The 15,614-nt window shown below is 38.4% G+C and overlaps 1 long non-coding RNA gene across 1 annotated transcript in view; it reads right to left on the bottom strand.

Moving 5' to 3' along the window:
- LOC113602886 (uncharacterized) overlaps positions 1-14,729 on the bottom strand; it is a 42,453-nt gene extending 27,724 nt beyond the window's left edge. The window contains exons 1-2 of the long non-coding RNA XR_003424417.2: positions 14,591-14,729; positions 1,837-1,929 (exon numbers count right to left, since the gene is read on the bottom strand). This is a non-coding gene — a long non-coding RNA (uncharacterized LOC113602886). The remainder of the gene's footprint in view (positions 1-1,836; positions 1,930-14,590) is intronic.
- Between the last annotated feature and the right edge of the window lie 885 nt (positions 14,730-15,614).

The raw sequence follows: 15,614 nt of genomic DNA, 5'->3' as shown, positions 1-15,614 counted from the left end.
AGAAATTTTTTTCCAAGGCCACAATCTACATCCCCAAACTTAAAACAAGCACATTGTATCCGAAAGAGAATTGAGGAACAAGAATATAGAGGTTCAAATAATTACTAAAAGATTCAGAGCACATGCCCCACGGACATCCTTTAAACGTGGAAAATAGCACCAAAATCATTAAGTAACCCAGGATATTTGCGTGCCTTCCCTATTTGCTTACCTACCGATGACCTGCCGTTTCCAGCGCTCTCTCTACCAAAAACAAAGTTCTTTTCTGACTGCATAAAAGAACATCACTGAAGCCTGCGGCAGTTTGTAAGAACATCTCCAAGCGTTGGGCTGAATATCTTCAATTAATTTTCAAAGGACGCTCTCTTCCATGGGAATATGTTTGGGATTTCAGAACTCAAAGCACCATACCTTAATCCTCATTTTCAAACTGAGCATTCTTCTCTAATTTCTCTCATCACACAGAGTGTGCATATGACAGCCAGCTCCCTGGGACCTGTGTCTGATCACAGCCCACAGTTCAGCAGGAGGGATCTTTCAAGCCAAGATTCAAAGGTAAACTGCACATTCTCATGAACACCCCTCTGGAAAGTCACTTATATTTAATCACTTCAAGTGCTACATCTCCTTCTCTCGGATAACTTCCATTTTAATTCTCTTCTTCAGTGATCAAAAAATGGCAAAGAAAAACTTGTGATGATTTCTCCTAGTACGTCACCGCTGGAACTACATTTCTAAACTTTTCCCACCTTGACTGTTTCCTGAAAGCAGACAAACCCTCAGAAATATAAATCTTACCCGAAACTAATGTGTTATATGCCAGTTATACCTTAATGAAAACCTTTAGAACTTCGAAAAATAAAAAAGAGAAATTTAAATCTTACAAAATTCAACAGGGTCAGTTTCTGGTCAGGTCCCACATGTATAAAATGGAGTAATGCATTCTATCTCACAGGTTCATGGTACAGATGAAATTACATCACACACGTGATTGTCTTGTGATTATCTTGCATATTGTAGGTCCTCAGTAAATAGTAGCTATTATTTTCTAAGGCTGGCATTTTTAAAGTTGGCAGTTCGAAATCGGGATAGAGCCTGATGATGCTGAAAACACCAATGATTATCAGCCTGGGAATGCTGCTTTACAATGTACAATGCATTTTTATACACGTGATCACGCAACAACCCTGTAGGGTATCTGGAATTGTATTATTGTTGTATTACTTTTCTAATGCTGAATAACAAATTGCCACAAATTTAGTGAATTAACTCAAGTTTACTATCTCACTGTTCTGTAAGGAGGAAATCCTACAAGAGTTTCATCAGGTTAAATCAAGGTGTCAGCAGGGCTGTGTTTCTTTCTGGGGGCTCTCAGGTAGACTCGGTTTCCCTCATTTGGGTTGTTGGCAGAATTTAGTTCTTGCAGCTGCAGGACTCGGGCCCCCATTTCCTTGCTGGCTGCCCTCTGAGAGCCATTTCAGCTTCTACAGGCTGCCCCGGTCCTTGGCTCATGCCTCTTCCCTCCATCAAAGCCAGCAACATTAAGGGGAGTACTTCTCACATTTACTCCTGCCTTATCTGTCATTTTTCTGATTTCAGACAGGAAAAGTTTTCTGCTTTAAGGGCTTATGTGATTTGATTGGGCCCATTTGAATAACCCAGGATAATCTCCCCCATCTCAAAGAGCATATGTTTAATCACATCTGCAAAGCCCTTTTTATCATATAACGTAACTTATATACAGGTTCCAGGGATTAGGATATGGACATCTTTGGGAGCGGGAGGCGGGGGAGGGAGTTGGTTATTAATTTCCTCTCCACAATGATTACTACTCACATTTTACAGATGAGAAGAATGAGGATGCGGGCGCAAAGCTGGCTCAGTTGGTGGAGCATCTGACTCTTGATCTCGGGTCATGAGTTCAAGCCCCTGCTGGGTGTAGAAATTACTTTGAAACTTTTTTTTAAAAAGGAGAAGAATGAAGGTCAAAGAATTGGACAAGAGATTTGCAAGGACACATAGTAAGTAACAAAGAAGGGACTCAAATCGCAAAAGTGTACTCCAAACCCAAGTCAGCGTTCCTCCAGTAGACTATCTTGTTTCTTTCTGAAAGGTAACTCAGCATTTACCATCTTCCATTTTCTCTCCCTTCCTCACCCACATGGAAATCCACACTTCCATTAATTATACTTAAAGCTGGCATTCTTGAGGAATTAATGCACTTTTCCAAAGCTTCATGGAGAAGCCAAAGTTTAGATGCATTCCTACTCATTTTGTTGTAATTCCTTCCAAGGTTTATACCACATTGAAAGTATTTTTTGCCAGCAATTGGACACTTCCATCTACAACTGTAAAGAAAACGTTTCCTGATTGGTTGAATGCTAAAGAAAGTTTACATCATGGTACATGTAGGTTATCTCATAACAATTTTCTCAGAAGATGTACTTAGAAATTTGAAACCAAAATGTTTAATATTCATTTAAGACGGTATTGGTCACTTTGTATTTCCTAGAAAATACTATCTCTAGCCATTTTTTTTTTGTTTGTGGAATTTAAAAGCATGATTTAGATTTATTTTAGTGTGATTTCAGTCAACAAGTGTTTATTAAGCCCATTAAAAAATACAAAATGTAAGTCAGTAAGCAATTCACGGGAATATGTGATTAAATGACAAATTGTGGGGCCCATAGTGTACTTTGAGAATAATCATACTCCTGAAATATAAGGAGACTCTTCTGATTAGAAGCAGAGATGCTCATTAAAGAAACATGGACAATAAGTTCAGGTCAGTTGTATGTAGAAATCATAAAGGGCTCTTAAAAGCCTGGCCACAATCACATGTGTACAAGAGTAATAATAAAATGAATGTTTGGGGCACCTTGGGTGGCTCAATTGGTTGAGTGTCCAACTTTGGTTCAGGTCATGATCTCACGGTTTGTGGTTCGAACCCCACATCAGGCTCTGTGTTGACAGCTCAGAGCCTGGAGGTGCTTCCAGTTCTGTGTTTCCCTCTCTCCCTGCCCCTCCCTTGCTCACACTCTGTCTCTCTGTCTCTCAAAAATAAATAAATGTTAAAAAAATTTTTTGTAAAATAATAATAAAATGTTTTTATCAAAAAAATCCTGAGAAGCGAAAGTCATCAGCTTAATGCATTTTGAGGTAAATTATACACATTTATAAATTACAAAATAAAATCAGTAAAATTCATTTTTTAAAAGGACGAGACAGAGGAGTCGATGCAGAAAAAGAGACTTCAAGATTTTGAGGTTTTGAGGAGAAAAGTGAGATTTAAGAAAAATTAGTCTGGGGGCGCCGGGGTGGCTCAGTTGGTTAAGCTGTGCCGACAGCTCAGAGCGTGGAGCCTGCTTCAGATTCTGTGTCTCCCTCTTTCTGTGCCCCTCCCTCGCACTCTGCCTCTATCCAAAATAAATAAACATTTTTTTTAATTTTAAAAGAAAAAAAGAAAAATTAGTCTGACAATAGTACGTAGTCTGAGCTATAAAGAGAATAGAATAAGGACAGGTAAATAGCCAGGTGCTTCCCATCTAAGTCTGTGATAATGAAGGCATGTAATCTTACAGTTGATGAACTCTGAGAGCAGACAAATGTTGGTTTAAATCCTGGCTCTGCCACTTACCAAATGTTTGCCTTTGGGCAAGACACTAGAGTACTCTAAGACTCCATTTTCTCATCTGTAAAATGGGGATGATAATCCACACCATGGAATTGTCATGAGAATTAAGTGATGTGGTATATAGGAATCACATAGCATCTGGCACATAGGAAACACTCAGTAACTTTTAACTGGTGTGATCATCATGACGATTAAGAATGGTAGCAGTGTGACACGCCTGGGTGGCTCAGTTGGTTAAATGTCCGACTCTTGATTTCGTCTCGTCATGATCTCACGATTCATGAGTTCGAGCCCCCGCATTGGGCTCTGCACTCTCAGGGCAGAGCCTGCTTTAGATCCTGTGTCTTCCTCTCTCTCTGCACCTCCCTTGCTCGTGCTCTCTCTCTCTCTCTCTCTCAAAAATAAATCATAAAACATTAAAAAATAATAATAAAAAGAAAGGTAGCAGTGGAAATGGAAAGAAAAGGGACAAAGGTCATTTTGAGGGCAGTAAAAGACTCCAGACTTTCTAACTGATCATGGAAGCTGAATTATTTAGGAAGTTGGTATAGCCTAAAACCTGGCTTGATCTTGACCTTCATTCCAGATGCATCACTCTGAATCAGTTCTGTCCACATAAGGAAAAATATAGCCAGGACCAGACTCCAAAGACCAGATTTAACAGCATTATCCTATAGAAACTTCCTACAGTGAAAGAAATGGTTTTTATCTGAACTGGAAAGGCTGGCCGGTGCAACTGAGAAAGTGATTTTTTTCATTTTAATTTCATCTTATAACTTAATTCACAAATCTAATTGGAATTCAATTTAAATAGCCACACGTGACTAGTGGCTACCTTCCTAGACACTAGCACGGCTGCTATCATATCCCAGACAGTCAGTGTTCGGGATGTAAAGGAATCCTGAAGTTCAGGTGCACTGGGTATTGCTGGCTGGTGACTATGAGTACAGAGGATATGTTCGAAGGATCTTTGCAAAAGTAGGAGTAAATCAGAACAAAAGCTGAGTTCATGACCATCTTAGGGCCAGAAAGTTCAACTCCTCACTTTGCAATTCGAAGATAACTATCAAAGACGCTCACATTACCCAATAGTCTACATAAATTGGAAGGAGGGATAGAGAAAAAGAGTCCTCCTTTTTTTTTGAGAATTTTTTTTCTTTCTTCAAATTTTTATTTAAATTCTAGTGAGTTAACATACAGTGCAATATTAGTTTCAGGAGTATAATTCAGTGATTCCTCACTTACATACAACACTTAGTGCTCATCACAAGTGCCCTACTTAATGCCCATCGCCCATGTAGCCCATCTCCCACTCACCTCCCTCCATCAACCCTCAGTTTGTTCTCTGTCTTTAAAAGTCTCTCATGGTTTGTTTCCCCTCTATCTTTTTCCCCCCTCACATATGTTCATTTGTTTTGTTTCTTAAATTCCACATATGAGTGAAATCATATGGTATTTGTCTTTCTCTGACTGACTTATTTTGCTTAGCGTAATACACTCTAGCTCCATCCGTGTTGTTGCAAATGGCAAGACTTCATTCTTTTTGATGACTTAGTGATATTTCATTGTAGATGTATTCCACATCTTCTTTGTCCATTCATCAGTCGATGGACGTTTGGGCTGGCTCCACTGCTATAAACATTGGGTTGCATGTACCCCCTTCAAATCTGTATTTTTGTATCCTTTGTGTAAATACCTAGTAGTGCAATTGCTGGGCCGTAGGATAGTTCTATTTTTAACTTTTTGAGGAACCTCCACACTGTTTTTCAGAGTGGCTGTACCAGATTGCATTCCCACCAACAGTGCAAGAGAGTTTCCCTTTTTCTGCATCCTCACCAACACCTGTTGTTTCTTGTGTTGTTAATTTTAGCCGTCCTGACAGGTGTGAGGTGGTATCTCACCGTAGCTTTGATTTGCGTCTCCCTGATGTTGAGTGATGTTGAGCATCTTTTCATGTGTCTGTTAGCCATCTGGATGTCTCCTTTGGAAAAGCAAAAAGACCACCTTCCAATCAGAAGTTTAGGTCCACCTGCTGTTAGTCTGTGTGCAAATAGAGATTATGGTGAAGGAGAAAAAAGGAAGTAGTTTGATTTCGCTTCCTCTTTTTGCCTTCCCTACATATCCCTCTACTTCACTTCCAAATTTAACCCCTTGGCTAATTACTTCCCTCTCCTATCTTCTTCCACAGTAGTGATAGCACAGAAAGGAACAGAGGCATTCTGGGAAGCTTCTTTTGTGTTTCATAAGTAAGGTAGAGGAACCAGAAATGGACAAATAGAGAAACTGAACTGTGATTGGCAGTTGTAACAAAAGCTTCAGCTGATCCCTGGGGCGGGGGCGGGGCACTGGAGTTAGAATGTCCCTGCAGAGTTGTCCTGAATTGAGGCAGAGAGGCTGGTCTTTTGAATTCCCCTGGGCCCCAAAATCAGTCAGTCACTGAATGCAAGCTGTCCCTAGGAAGGAGTCACAGACTTAGGCAAGGCAGTTCCCTTTGGCAGGGGACGATGCCCGAGAAAGAAGGAATTCCTGGAGAAGACACTGGCTGTTTGTCTCAGCAACCAATATTCCCACCATAGAGAGACAGATTGAGACCCTAAGAGTTGGGTGGTGGGGTCCATCCAGGCTGTGTGCCACAGTAGTCACCGAGGCTCTTTCCCCTGGCTCTGCCACCAGCAAGTGAGCATGAATAATCCACTCAGCTTCCTTAAGCTCTCATTTCCTTATCTGGATACAAGGGAAATGGAAGAGCTGAGTTCTAACTGGTATATTTGGCACTCTGGCTTTTTATTTTAAGAATTATTATTCTAATTTTCTACTTACAAATTTGCAGTTTTTTAAATAAAATTTTCAAGGAAGAACACAAAGGGGAGATTTATATGACACTTTTTTTCTGATTTTCATAAAAACAGATGGTTCCTATCAATACCCCGCTTCATTTAAAAAAACCTCTAAGTTAAGGGACACCTGGGTGGCTCAGTCGGTTAAACATCCCACTCTTGGTTTCAGTTCAGGTCATGATCTCATGGTTCATGGGCTCAAGCCCTGAGTGGGGCTCCATGCTGACAGTGCAGAGCCTGCTTGGGATTCTCTCTCTCCCTCTCTCTCTGCCCCTCCCCCACCTCAAAATCAATAAATAAACATTAAAAAAAAAACCCTCAAAGTCAGTACTTAATTTCCATAAACGGAGGATTTCTGACTTTTGTTCATCACGCTACATCTTCACAAGGTATCTAAGTTTTTCTGTGCCACCTAGCTTTGTCACTAGACTATGGAATCCATTGCTTTATGTTGTGATCATGAGTTCATCTATTCACTTTTAAACACAAGTACCTGCATGCATTGCATTTACGCACTCACACACACATACACAAAGACCAACTTTCACTGATGAATCTAAAAAGGATTTAAGAATACAGTCTTATCAACGTCAGTATGATTGAGTGGGACTGCCTTTAAGCCATCCCTTGGGAAAAAGTTTACATCCCATTCTTAAAGGTCTCCAAGAAGCTCTTTAAGATTGTGATATATCCTTTATTCAGTGATCAGCAATCCTCACAGTGAGGAAGTTCTTTTTTATATCTAACCCAAATCTCTTCTACTGCAATTTCAAACCACTTCCTTTTCCATTCTTACTGAATTAGGAAAGGAGGTGGAATCATTGTCACCTGCTTCTTATAATTTTCATATGTTTAACTTTTTAGAATTTATTTATACCTAAACATTCTTCCCATATGACATTTTATCCCACTTAACGTCTGTTTTTTAACTCATGAGAAATATCATTCAATCTTTTTAGTATATTTTCTAGCTTCCTTATATATTCCCTAAACTATGGAGACCAAATTTAAAACACCATGAGTGATGAAGTCTTTGTTATTTGGGGGGTTTGGCATTGTTACAATCTAACATGGGTTAGCTTTCACATTGCCTTACACTATCCCTACATTAAAAATGTATATCAGATTGTTTAACCTCAAGGAAGAAGCAATCTTCCCACAAGACCTATTTATAAAGTAGGATAGTATCTTCCCTTATATGGGAAGCTAATGTAAACTATTAATGACATGTATCAGGTGCAAAATGTTCTCAGTGCTAACTCTTTCCAAATAACCTTTAAAATAACAAGACTCGTTTTGTCTATTAGAGTTTGGTTTTGAAAGACAAACATTTTAACTATTATTAGTTCAACAATCAATAGTCGGGAAGTAACTGTTTTCTCTAAATGTAAATGCAGTCTTCCGGGTTCCTGGATGGCTCAGGCTTTTGAGCGTCCAACTCTTTACTCTTGATTTCAGCTCGGGTCATGATCCCAGGGCCATGGAATCTAGCCCCGTGCTCAACACGGAGCCTACTTAAAATTCTCTCTCCCTCTGCCCCTCTCCCCAGCTGGTATGTGCCTTCTCTCTCTTAAAAAAAAAAAAAAAAAAAAAAATTTAATAAAGTCTTCATGACCTCGTTGGCTACTGTGGATTTCTCAACATTGTTCCTTGCATGTGACAGTGTGTTACATGTAACATCTTTCCTGATGTTTACAGAATTCGAAGGAAATATGAATGGAGTATATATAAATATAGTAAATATAAAATTAAGATAATTAAAATTAAATTAACATCAAAATATAGTAAATATAAAATTAAAAAAGAATTACCCACACAAAGATGAAACAAATCTCAAATTTTGTATTTTGAAGAACATATGGAGAAAGTATAAAAAATTATCATTAACTTTCTACCTGATATGTCAAATGTAAAGACAGTGTAAAACGCTTGCAGTGGTTTCCATATTTTATATAAAGTATAAATGGTATAGTTACACAGAAAGTAAGTATATCATATATGCTTGGGTTTTAGGACAGAGCCTCCTTTTATACACCTCTGCTTGGTAACTTTATCATCTCCTTCTAAAAGCTGGCTACCAGCAAATACATGTCAATATCAGGGTCTTGTGACATTATAATTAGGGTAACCTCTGGTCAGTAGGTTGACAATCACCTTTACCTTTTGGATTCATATCACCTGACCCTCTCCCAGTTCTGACTGATGAGCACTGGGCTGACCCAGCTGATGCTGCTGTTGTAAGTACCACACATGTGCCTACACTATATACTGACTGAGAAGGGCAGCTGAGTGGTTGTGTAAAATCCCTTTGCACAAAAACATAGCTCCCATTTCCAACCAGGTGTACATTCAAACATGTGAGGAAGGCTTTATACTTTGGTGGTAGGTGTTTATATGCATTAATTTATTTAATTCTATTATAAACTTTTGATGTAAGAATTATTGTCACTCTCCTACAGCTTAGAAAATTAATTTTGGAGAACCACATATCCAGTAAGGGGCAGACACAGAATTAAAATTTCTGACTCCAGTACACGGGTGTCTCCAATAATTCTCTGAATATGTCCCCACCCCCATGTTTAGGCAGGATAGTTTGGTGGTTCAGAGTAAGGACTGTGGAGTTAAACTGTCTGATTTCAAAACCACTTCTCAGTTTATGACCTACTTGACATCTCTAAGCTTCGGTTCATTTGTAAAATAAATATAATGATAGTATATAACTCAGAGAGTTGGTGTAAGTATTAAATGCACTGATATGTGTAAAGTGTTTAGAATAATGCTTGCCATGTAGTAAATGCCATTAAGTTAGCTATTATTATTTTCTTTTTATCATGCAGTAAAGAAATTCTACTGAAAAGCGAATGAAATACAGAGAAGAAGAGCGGTAGTAATACCACTAATTCAGTAGCCCATCGTAGAGTCTCAAAAACTGGTAACTAATCATTCAGTGGGCCCACAGGGAAATGGAGACACTGAGCAAGTCTGTTTGACTGTTGGACAAGAGAGATGGAGAAGTCCTTCAGGAGAGCATCACTGGGGAACAAAGGGCTCTAAGAATCTAGGGAAGGTTGAATCAACAAGAACAAAGCACACAGACTCTGCTTTAAAATTGTGCTGAAAGTCAGCTCTGATTTTATTTTATGTTATGTTGTTCTTGACAGCTTTATAGCATCATTTGGGTCCACCATATTTTAGATACAACAGTTGTCTCATGTTGATTCACTATTCTCCCAGAATGTCTATTTAGTTAAAAAAAAAAAAAAAAAAAAAAAAAAAAGCTCTTTAACTCAGGCACACTAATGGAATTTTGAAACATCACTGTTCATTTGTATTTAACATTAAATAGGTGAGGGAAAACAATTATAAAACTCCTTGGAGTTATAAATGGGACCTCTATTAAATCTAGGCCTTAAATATTCACTAGTTCTTAATTTGGGTCAAGATCTGGTGTCTAATAAAGTCCACAGTATGTTCGACAGCATTCCAAATATCCTTTATTCTTCCTGATTCGACTTTCAACTTCTTTATTTAACGTTCTACTTCTTTGTCAGTTAGTGCCTCAGAGGACAGTATTCTGCCTAAGTAACAGATTTCATGGCAGCTTTCAACTCTGTATTGTGCCTAGTACGAAGATCTTAAAACACTCTAATCATCTCGTCACATTTTTAAAATTAAAGTGTTGATGGCATGATCAAAGGCTGAGATTCCATTGAGAACTCTACCCAGGATTTAATCTGCCTCTGACTCTCTGCACATACTAGTGGCAAACATAACAAATTTTGTTAGTTTGCCATTAATCTTTATGCAAAGAATTATATTATGCACAGGAAAGGGTCACGAAAGTCACTAAATCATCGGAGTAAAGAGAAATCCATTTATCCCTTCACTCCTCCACTTGCTGCACAGAGGGATTCAGATTGCCCACTACCAGCCCAAACGACCAACCACGATATTAGAACAGTAGGAAACGAAACGCCTACTTCACAACACAAGACGAGTGAGAGTATACCATATTGTTATAAATGCTTCAGTGAATTTTTAATGGTGTCTAATATTCACTCCTTTGGATCCTTCCAATAAGATAAATCCTATACTGAGGATAGTATACTATAATTGCATGTGTGTTAGTGTATCAAAGATACAACATTAATTTAATCCAATTTTTTGTTTATAGTAAGCCTCACTCAGTGGTTGCCACTGTGCTGGTACTTTGGTCAATACAAATAAATAAAAACTAAGATATTTCAGGTGTGTATAGTTATCACCGTTCACGAAGCATTTTCAGTGAAAAAGTTTCGTTTGTCCTACATAGTAATCCTGTGTGCTAGTTTGAACACTGTCGATATTATTTGCCTTGTTTTAGAGATTAAAAATCAAAGCCAAAAACCAAGTAAAGAACAGTTAAAATAATATGCCTAGGCTCACAGTAAGTTGCAGAGCTGAGACCCAAACTTTGGTCTCTTGACTCAAAAAAATAACATGCTTTCTGCTCTTACCTGGCCTTAGGTTCATGGCTGTGGCAAAAATATTCACAGAAATGCTGCCTTAAAACCTCTTGAAACAAGACAGACAGTAAATACAACACAGTTGCCCAAATGAAGAGAAAAGACAACAGACATTCATCAAGTTAGTAAGAAAAATCTTGTGGCTTCTTTTGGTGGGAAAGGAAAACCTTCCTTAGACTTGGAATTTCATGGGTTCTAATTCTTCATGTGTTCCTAAAATGTGTAGAGGTAGACAAGGAAAAGCCTGGATTCCACGTGTGGCCAGCACAGATGAAATCACAGCATTATGCATCCCCTCGTAGGTAGGAGATACTGACCAGACTGGCATGCCAGTCTGGGGGAGGTGTGTGTATTAGAGAGTAACAGGTAGTAGTGGAAGATGAAGCAGAAGAGATTAAAAGGTTTTAGAGAGCTTTATGTCAGGCAAGACATTTGATCCAGATCCAGCAAATCACACAAAGTTGGAGTAAAGGGAAAGATAATCCAGCAGCACGATGTCAGATGAATTAGAAGACTCATCAAAATAAGGTAGGCTAAATGGTAAAACTTTACATTAGAGATAACACTGAGTCATTGATAAAGAAACCAAAGACTATTCGGTACATAGTGATCAGTATGTGCTAAATGCAAAAAAAAAAAAAAAAAAAAAAAAAAAAAAAAAAGGACAAAGGTTGAACCTAGTGATGACAGTTATCTGTAGGATGATGGTGCCGTTGACTAAATAGGAAAGCTAATTTGTAAAGCTATGTTTCAGTGTATTTGGGAGTAAAGGTGAATGCATTGATAACGTTTGTAAAATGGCTTTCCTTTTACTGAAAACAAGCTATATCCTGTTTTCAAGATAGTTTCTTTAAATTGAAGATGGAGGAAGGATTGACCATGATTAGTTTGAATCTTTTATAAAACATCATACTATACTATATAGTATAACATACTGCTATATCCTTAAGAGACAACTCTGAGGTACATTTTGAAAGTATTAACATTTACAAATGACAATGGTTTTAAGAACATAGGGACAAGACCAGGGTGCCTGGGTGGCTCAGTTGGTTAGGCATCCAACTCTTGGTTTCGGCTCAGGTCATGATCTCTAGGTTCATGAGACAGAACCCTGCCCCCGGCTTCATGCTGGTGGCACTGAGACTGCTTGAGATTCTCTCTCTCCCTCTCTCTCTGCCCCTCCCCTGCTTGGGTATGCATGCCTGCGCATGCACTCTTTCTCTTTCTCTCTCTCTCTCACTCTCTCTCTCTCGAGTTAATAAACTTTAAACTTCTTTTTCATTAATTAATTTATTTTTTTAATATGAAATTTATTGTTAAATTGGTTTCCATACAACACCCAGTGCTCATCCCAACAGGTGCCCTCCTCAGTGCCCATCACCCACTTTCCCCTCCCTCCCACCCCCATCAACCCTCAGTTTATTCTCAGTTTTTAAGAGTCTCTTATGGTTTGCCTCCCTCCCTCTGTAAAAGAAAGGTACATTCAGTGACATCGCATTGTTTTTAATCTATTATGTGTTGACACAGAATCTAAAAATTATCTCATATTCTGTGATAACATTAGGAGTACTTCCTGAGGTTAAAAAAAAGATTAAAACTTTTTTTCTTTTCCTTCCCCTCCCCCATGGTCTTCTGTTAAGTTTCTCAGGATCCACATAAGAGTGAAAACATATGGTATCTGTCTTTCTCTGTATGACTTATTTCACTTAGCATAACACTCTCCAGTTCCATCCACGTTGCTACAAGAGGCCATATTTTATTCCTTCTCATTGCCACGTAGTATTCCATTGTGTGTATAAACCACAATTTCTTTATGCATTCATCAGTTGATGGACATTTAGTCTCTTTCCATAGTGTTGGCTATTGTTGAAAGTACTGCTATAAACATTGGGGTACAAGTGCCCCTATGCATCAGTACTTCTGTATCCCTTGGGTAAATTCCTAGCAGCGCTATTGCTGGGTCATAGGGTAGATCTATTTTAATCTTTTCAGGAACCACCACACTGTCTTCCAGAGTGGCTGCACCAGTTTGCATTCCCACCAACAGTGCAAGAGGGTTCCCGTTTCTCCACATCCTTGCCAGCATCTATAGTCTCCTGATTTGTTCATTTTAGCCACTCTAACTGGCGTGAGATGATATCTCAGTGTGGTTTTGATTTGTATTTCCCTGATGAGGAGTAAACTTTAAGCGTCTAAAAAAAAAAAAAAATGAGAAAAAAAAAAAAAAAAACAGAAAGAAGACCAAGTACCCAGGTGCTTTGGATGGAACTATATTTCTAAGGATTTCTCCTTGCAGAAAAAACTCACAGATATTAGGGACCTAATATGCACAGGCATTATGTTTGTGGGGCATCTGCATTTTTCTTCCTTTCCATAGCTCTAGGGAGCTCTTATAATCACCATCAATAAGGATGTTAATGGTGTGGAAAAGGAACATCAAAGAGGCTGAGTAAGGTCACTGTGTGGATGGCAGAGTGTGGATTCAAACCTCAGTCTTCTGCGGGTTTTTTGTTTTGTTTTGTTTTGTTTTTTGTATTTGGAAGAGTATAGTTCTTCCATAAACACATTATGAAAACAGGGAAAGGACCCTGCCATAAAGTGTCCTTATAAAAGAGAAAAGGAGGAAAAGGTATAAGACAGAAAAGGACACCACTGTCTTTAAAGACCAAAAGCATATGTAGAAAATAGGATTAATTTTAAGGTAAAATGATATAAGCTGGATAAATATATGCTAAAAGGATGTAAAAGAAAGGTACATTCAGTGACATCACATTGTTTTTAATCTATTATGTGCTGACACAGAATCTAAAAATTATCTCATATTCTGTGATAACATTAGGAGCACTTCCTGAGGTTAAAAAAAAGATTAAAATAAGTGATAAAACGTTTTAATGTGAAATTTTGATATTTTCCCTATTATTTACAAATTGGGTATGATTTTTTCCATCTATGAGTGTCAGACACTGTATTTTGCCTCTCTACCTCAGTAGACTTGTTGTTCTCCAACATTTACCTCAATACAGGGCCATTATCCACTCACAGCTTAGTCATGAAGTTCAAGAACAGAAACTCAGGCAACTGTCCATATAAATGAACACATTTGACCCGTACAGCACTATAGAAAACAAAATGTTTCTTTCTAATGGATGAATCACAACATAATGGGAACCTTCCCACAAAAGAGCTTGACTCTTTTCTAACTTGCAGTTTCAAAATAATTTCATAAGCACAAAAGATTTTAGTTTGTATTGGATTTAGGAGAAGAAATACCTCATAGTGAAATCTTTTGCTAGAATTTGACTCTATTTCAGCGGCCCTCAACCTTGGCCATGCATCAGAGTCACCTGTGAAGCCTTATAAAAACGCTTGCTGAATCAGAAACTCCAAAGGTATAACCTGGGCTTCTTTGCCTCAAAAAAAAAAAAAAAAAAAAAACAACTCCACCATTGATTCTAACGCACAGCAAGACTGAGAATTCTGATATAAGTGATACGTAAATAGTTCTTTGGTGAGCTTGCTCTGAAAGGAATTAGTTAGGATATTGCCATATAAACTTAAAAAAAGGAAATGCCCCCTCCCCCCATAAGGAGGATTTGACCACTAGGAAGAGTTACCTTGGTTTCAGGACTCCACGAAACAGCTGTTGCTCTACAATCTGCACACCTCCAGGCTATCTTACTTCCAGCAGCTGCAGTAAATTCCAAGCATATTTCCAATGAACACCAACCCAACCTTTGAATCTAAATCCCTCCAAGTCTCTCCTAAAGTTTAACTGTAAATGTTCACTTTGATTCAACTTTCCATTTGCCTTCTATTAGTCAGCCATCATGGTTTAAACATTTATAGATAGAAAAGCTCAGATACGATCCATATTTTATTGTAATCAGATGTTAACAGGGTTGCTGATGCTATCAAGTATTTGACAACTATGGACACGTGAATCTTGGCTTTTTTTTTTTAAAGTGTCAGTGGAACATATTCAGTATTTATTGGGACTGCACTGTTGCTGTTGTGGCATGCACCGGGCAGACAGTAACGCCCTTTGCTCATATTCTAATAGGAAAGCATTCATTTGACAAATGTTTATCGAATGGGAACAAAGGATGTAATCTCTGCCTTCTGGGTGACCAAAAGTCTACAAGAAGAAGCAGACGTAAACAAAAACTTTCCCTTCAATTTGTTAAGTATCATGATAGAAGTAGTTACAAAGGGCCATGTGATCACAAAGGAAAAGCAATCTGTATGGGGAAAGCTGGTACAGGTCTGCAGGAGAAAGTCACATCTTAACTGGAAGAATGTATGGAATTTTCCAAGAAGGAGAAGAGGAGAAAGAGTATTCCAAACAGAAATAGCACGTGCAAGTCTCAGAAACAACAAAATCATGGCACGTTCAGGGAAGAAAGAACTGCAGGGAATATTTAGCACAAGCCTCACTGACTGGTTCTCTGTCACCATCCTTATCATCACTTTCGATAACTTCACCAGACTGGTAAGTAGCTATCTGTCCAACCACCTAGCCTCTAGGTGGTTCACTTCCAATCACCATACAAAAAGGCAGAGTGAGAAAGCATTTGCTCTCTCTGCCCGCCTGTCTTCAAGTTGGAACATCGGTCTTCTGTCTTTGGACTGATCGAACTT

Source organism: Acinonyx jubatus, chromosome B4 (genome assembly GCF_027475565.1).
Source record: "Acinonyx jubatus isolate Ajub_Pintada_27869175 chromosome B4, VMU_Ajub_asm_v1.0, whole genome shotgun sequence".
NCBI classification, from domain to species: Eukaryota; Metazoa; Chordata; class Mammalia; order Carnivora; family Felidae; genus Acinonyx; species Acinonyx jubatus.
Note: the sequence above shows the minus strand (reverse complement) of the source record. Positions and strands in the feature narration are given on the sequence as shown.